We start from the raw sequence: 6701 nt of genomic DNA, 5'->3' as shown, positions 1-6701 counted from the left end.
TCCTTCTCTCCTCTGGTCTTTGGAGCCCACTCCCCTCTCCCCTGAAAGAAGTCATATACAAGGTGTATGACTTACAGAAAATCTGTTGAATTGGATGGAACACTGTCCTCAATCACCTTGATTCTTACAGCTTCCTTCTGCTTTGACTTGGTTTCCTAGGTACCAGAAATGAATGCTGTCTTTCAAGGGAAGATGAACTCCAGGGCAAGATTTGCAAAAAAGAATAAAATAATGTTCTCCTCTTTTTCTTTCCTTTCCTTTTTGCTTAATGAGATACAGCTACAGAAAAGGCCAAATAACAATTCCTCCATATGGCAGAAAATCCTGCGTACTGACTTTTTTGGATGCTTTTGACTGTGAGTCAAAAATTGCTGCTGAATTGGCATATGGCAGCCCTCCCTCAATCTGCAAAACGGGCATGAGTATTCTGTGGAGCTGGGGAGCTCCAGAAGGTAGAGTATAGAGCTGTCACAAGCATGACTGTCAACCTAAACAAGACTAGCATTTAAGGCAGAATGTCTTGTGGAGATTAGGAGGGAAGGCCTATGAATTCTCAGCAGGATAAGATTTGTCTATAGAATCTGGAAAATCTAGATAGTTCAAACAATGTTTTCATTTGTCTGAAATGACCAAGGGAAGGAGACTGCCAAAGTCAATGCCAGGTCCAAGAGTGGAGGGTTGTGGTCAACCTATATGCATGTCCTGGTTTTGGCAGGGATAGAGTTAATTTTCTTCACAGTAGCTGATATGGTGCTGTGTTTTGGATTTAGGATGATGAAAATGGTGTTGATAACACTGATGTTTTAGTTGTTACTCAGCAGTGCAGAGTAACTGCTCAAGAACTTTTCGGCTTCTCACGCTGCTCAGAGAGGAGTCTGGGGTTGCACAAGAAACTGGGAGGGGACAGAGCCAGGACAGCTGGCCCCAACTGACCAAAGGAATATTCCATACCATATGGCATCATGCTGAACAATAAAACTCGGGGAGGTGGTCAAGGGCACTGCTCGTGCATCAGTCAGCTGGTCGTGAGCATTGTGTTGTGTATCACTTGTTTTTGTTTTTATTCTTTTCTAGTTTTTTTGTTTGTTTGTTTGTCCCTCTTATCAACTGTCCTTATCTCAGCCCATGAGTTCTCACACTTTTACTTTTTTCGATTATCTCCCTGATCCCACTGTGAGGGCCTGAGCGAACAGCTGTGTGGTGCTTATCTGCCTGCCAGGTTAAACCACAATATAATATGTTAATGGTCTCTTTATAATCCTTTGAGGCTCTTCAGTGCATCCTCAAGCTATGGGTAAGCATCTCCTCTAATGAGTGAACGGTGGCAATTATAAAAACACTTAAATATAATTACTCATTCGAGGTCTAAAAGTGTACAGGACATTGGATGTGATAACTATTGTCATAATATTATGCCAAGCACCAAATATGACATGATTAGTGTGGCCAACTTGCATTGTTTGTGGTGGTGTAGTTCCTGGCAACACCTTAAAGTCAAACCCTCAGTAAGTGAAGTATTGTGAATCTTACCTGATTCTCCCAGTAAGGATCATGAATGATCCTAAATCATTAGAATCATAAAACACAAAATTCCTGTAATGACAGTGAATATTGACTGCCATTATCAATAGCATAATTCAACAACTGTGAGTTTCTCCCTCTCCTTCCTTCCCTCCCTCTCTTTTTCTGAAGTCTGTTCTGAAACCAGACTTTAACTCATATAGTCAAAATTGGCCAGAGCTTATTCCATTATGAGAAACAATTAAGTTTTCTGTGATACTCTGTTAGATTGTAGTAATTGTCTTTAAAATAAAAGTTGGTGTTCTTGAAGACTTAGAACTCTTTCTGGTTGTAAAAGGCTACCAAAGCCATTATACCACTGCCTTTTTGGAAGTTTATGTGGTGCCAGAGAACCCACGTCCAGCAGAGGATTCTTAATATTGGATGTGGACACATCAGCTTGCACAGGTCGTAAGTGTTTGTCTTAATATTTTCTGTCTATTTTTAAGCTACCTGGGGGCAGTGTTTAGATTGAAATTTCTTGCTTATTTTTGGCAAACCTGGTGAAGTTTGCAGCAGTTGTCTTCCAGCTAGAGGGAGAAGAATTCTTTTGGCACAAATCCCATTGTTCTTAAGAGAATTCCTCATTGTAGGATGAATTTAGGAGGTCTACAAACATTCTTTAAGGCCTTCTCAACTCACTGCACACTTGAGATTGGACTTGCAAGAGGCTGAGATGCATCTGGTATGCTGTTACTGTACCACGTGTGGTGTTTGAAGATATTCACTTGGCTCTAGCGAAATGCTAATTGGAGAAGTTGAATTCTGAGATGAGGTGGAAATGCAATATATTGTACAGTGAGTGGTATCTTCAGTAGATACCATTTACTGTTACATCACTTCATGCCCAGAAAGTGGTGGAAGAGTTCAGTGACAAGTGCATGTCAGTATTTGAGGCTATAAAATTATTTTGATTTTGTTTAATTCTATGAAATTTGCTAGTAACAACTTAGTGCCAGATTCTTCTTTAGTATTTTATCAAAATTTCTCAGAAGCTGCGTATAAGCTTACTGTCATAAAGATTTGTATTGTGCTTCAAGTCTCTTGTACGCAATAGATAGATATTTATATTTTGTACAGCCTAATTATGAAATTGCTTGGGGATGTTGGTATTAGTTCATGATTTGGTTTTGGTAAAGAACTCAAGGTAACCTGATCCTGTGAAAGATGTTGAATGTGCATTTACAGAGCTCACATCAGTCACAGAACCATGATATTCTACCTATGTTTTGCAATACTCTAGAACTAAAGTTTGCAATTGCTAAAATCATTGACAACTGCAAACCAGATGTCCCCAGCACCACAGCTGATTCCTTGAAATTCAGGCAGACAGGCCAAGATCTTGAGAACAGTTTTTCCTTTTACTCAGCTACGGTAGGGTTTAAGCAGCTTGATAGTACTTCTCTATTGGCACCATCATGATTTGCCCTGTAAACAGATGATCTATTTATTAAATTAGATTTATTAAATTTATTATTTATTAAATTCTTTAGAAAATATATTCATAAAATGTAGCTGGAACACTGCGGAGGCACACAGTTGACATATGAGCAAGAGACGCCACATGCTGTTCCGTGATGGTACGTGAAGTCCTTGACAAACTCATTCCAACTCCTACTCTCATCTCCCTTGTGAAAGGCAGCACCTAGAAATGAGCACTGACTAGTTCAGTTCCATCTTTCCAAATGCTTCTCGCTTTTCTCTGTAATGTAAAGGGAGAGGACTTTTATTTTTGTTAGGGCTTTTTTTCTGCATTTGAGCAAGCCTAACATCCAAGCCAAGAGGCTGGATGCTCTGAGCCAAGCCTGGCTCTCCCTGGCACTGCACTGTTCTCTGCCTTGCTGAGAACTGCTGACTCAGCGCCACTGCGAGGATGCAGTGATACTGTGAAGCAGCCCTTGCAGGCTCTGCTTGATCCTGTGTCTTAAAAAATTATGTAATCTCTTTGCTAGGATATCTAAAAGTAGTAGAATTTCTTAGTTTCTGCATGCCTTGAATTTGCTTCTTAGCAGGTGGCACCAAATTCTGCCCTAAGGGGTTAAGGCAACAGTTTCTTAGTGCTGGAGGGGACTGTTGTGCAAAGTAGCTATTTAAGACGTTAAACTTTTTGTATGCCATCAAAATGCTATAGTAGAGAAAGTCACTGAGTCCTTTCACGCTGCCAGCTGAGGAACAAAATTTCTCTTTAGGTGTCAATTGAAATGCCAGTCATTTCCTATGGTTCCAAGTGGGCAGAAGTAAGCAAAAACAAGCGGCTTAAAGAAGGTATTTAATTTACTGCTCTGACTTGATTGGAAAGAGCTGCTGCTGGAAGCTTGTGGTTATTGGGATAGCTTGTTCTGCAGTGTCCAAGCTGCTTGGAATCTGTGGCTCCTACAGCAAACAAACGGCAAGTGAACAGGCTGACAATTTCTGAACTGAGCGAGTATTTTCCGTAACTGTTTCTGTATTCTCGTCCTACTTCTAACATTTCATCTTTTTTCTTTCCAATCAAAATAGTGGGTAAGAGGCACTTTGGAGCAGCGCCAAAAGGTGTGATTTTATAAGCACATTCAGGTAATGATTTTGATCTTTTCGTCTTCCTGCCCTGCCTCCATTCCCCAACGCAGGGGCGGGTGATTGGTCTTCACCTTTAGTGCTCTTTATGTGGATATTTTTTAAAGAAGCTTTAGAATTCTGCTTGGCATAAAAAACGCCTTCAAAGTTGTGATTATTTCTAGCTTCTGCGAAATGCCTGTTAAGCCATCAAGTGGGCAGGGCATGTCTAAGATACAACAGTACCGTGGTGTGCAACTGCTGCTCCACAGGCTCGTTCCACCGGTGATATTGTGTGAGATTTCTATCAGCAGAGTTTTGATTTTCAAAGGCCTTTCATCTAACTTTTCCTCCCCGTTTCCTTCCCAAATAAGTAGCCAAGTGCTAAAGGGGTTTCACAGCACCTAAGGATTTTTTCTGTGCTGTGGATGAAGGTGTGCAGATGGCAGACCATGGCTTTCCAGGCTACAGATTTATATATACTGTCTGAGCTGCTCACTTCTGAGAATATCTTGTGCTTTATTCCTCTTTGCCCTAATAACTTATGCAGCGGAATTGTCCTTTGCAAAATATTTTGCAGAATAGCTGTGATTCTTTATAATGCTACTGATGTAACCATAGATGTCAAAAGCATCTTTTAGCTTTGAAGAAAAAGCTCGGAGTTGTCACTCTGAGGTACCCGTGCCTAGATAGGATCTGTTAGGACTGTGCCAATCCTGATGGCTGTTTTACTAACTCGTTGCACTGAACAAGGCTTCATCACCTTCACAGGTGACCTGTGCCTTTACTCCATCACCGAAGAACCAGCTTTTCCCCCTTACTATTCTGTTGCAGAAAAACTGGCTGAATTCTGTCTTGCTCTTCTCCCCTGCACTTGTCTTCCCTTCTGCTCCCTGTGTTGTTTAGTGAATAAAGATTTTTTTTTCTTAGCTGTAGGTACAGCACTTTCCCCTCCTCATGTTAAAATGCAGGGGCAATGTCTGTTGAAATAGGTTCTGAAATAACAAAGAAACCTAGAAATCATCCGTTACCCTAAAACCTTTATGGCATTTTTTTTCTTCAGAGATCTTTCTGCTGTTTTGCAAACATTATTCATTCTTCCAGTCTCCTTCAAGTACTGGGTGCTCCTACCATGCCTGCAATGCCATAAGTTACTGCTGTCGGTGAAGGTGGCCAACTTGGACATGCCTTCCCCTAGTAGATGGAGGCAAGTCACCTGCTCCCTTCAGCTGGCAAAAAAAGACACAATGAAAGACCAGTATCTTTGGGTCCTTGCCAATCTGTGCTGGCATTCAAGCAGCTGGAACTGGCTTTATTCCATTACAAGGCAGCCACAGGGTTCATCTCGATTCTATAATTATCTTCATTGTAATCCAATAAGGCCTTGGAAAGGTTCTTAGAAAGCTTTTGTTTATAAGGGATGCAAAGGTCACAATGAAAAGACTCTGATTCTAATGCTGTATAGCTGACCATAATTGTATTGATCTCACTTTGTGTAATTTCGTGTTTGCATAACAGTGTTGTTATTAGTATGTAAATTGTCTGCGTATTCTGCAGTAATGAAATGTCTGTAATTGTGAGAGATTAATGTGAGTGCTGTCAGACCACACTGCAGGATGGTCCTTTGTAAATGCACTGTTAAGTGTGTACGGATTTGGAATGTGATTGAATCCCAGGGGGCTCAACCTTGCCAGTGGAGCTAGGGCAAGGCTCAAGAAATGTACAGTGCCTCCAAAATCAGGATCCTATCCAATGAACAAATCTGTGCTGCACAAGACTCTACTCGTATTGTGGTACTAAGGTCTCACTTTATCTCCTTATATATTGTGCTGCTTTTTTTCCCTACAGTTAATATTTTCTGTATTATTATGAAAAATGCTTTTAAGTGGAGTTGAAAGATAAATTCATGCATTCATGTATGCAAGTATAATTTTCTTTTCAGTACTTAATATGTTGGGCCGTGGGTTTGAAATTAATGTAAAAAGGATGAAGGTAACCATTTTGGAAAGTGCTGACTTCAAGCCAGCTATTAATTCCCACCATAATGTACCCCAGTAAGGGGCCTGATTTTTTTCTTTCTTCATTCCTCTCTTTTTCAAAGAGCCATGCATCCCTCTGTTCCTAACGAAGGCAGTCTGAAAGCCAAGAAAATCAGGCCCATTTGCTTAAAGACTTAATTATGTGATTAGGTGCCTAATACCGGACTCCTAATTTTTGAAATCTTGGTTGTAGGCATTCTTTTTGGGGATATCTCTGGCTGAAAGACAACAGAACTTAAAGAAATTCAGATCAGAGAGTACTTCTTGATCTTCAATCTGGTGGATGTTGCAATTGTTCTTCTGAGCTTTTTGCTCTGAGAGTTTGTATTTTCAGTGAAAGAACTTGTTCCCTGTGTGTATCAACAACCCACTGCAGAGGAGATGTCACTGGAGCTGGCATGTCAGAGCAGGGAGCAGACAGAACTCCCGGGTAAAAGAGAGCATCGGCTGAAAAAGGACACCTGATTTCCAGCTGGGAATATTTCCTTCACCCTTATGTGAACCAGGTGAGATGTTTCTGCAACCCATTTGGATAACTCTGGATTCACCTGCTATTAGAATAAAATG

The sequence above is a fragment of the Aythya fuligula genome, chromosome 20 (genome assembly GCF_009819795.1).
Source record: "Aythya fuligula isolate bAytFul2 chromosome 20, bAytFul2.pri, whole genome shotgun sequence".
In the NCBI taxonomy this organism is placed as follows: Eukaryota; Metazoa; Chordata; class Aves; order Anseriformes; family Anatidae; genus Aythya; species Aythya fuligula.
The sequence above is the reverse complement of the archived record's forward strand: the minus strand, read 5'-3'. Positions refer to the sequence as shown.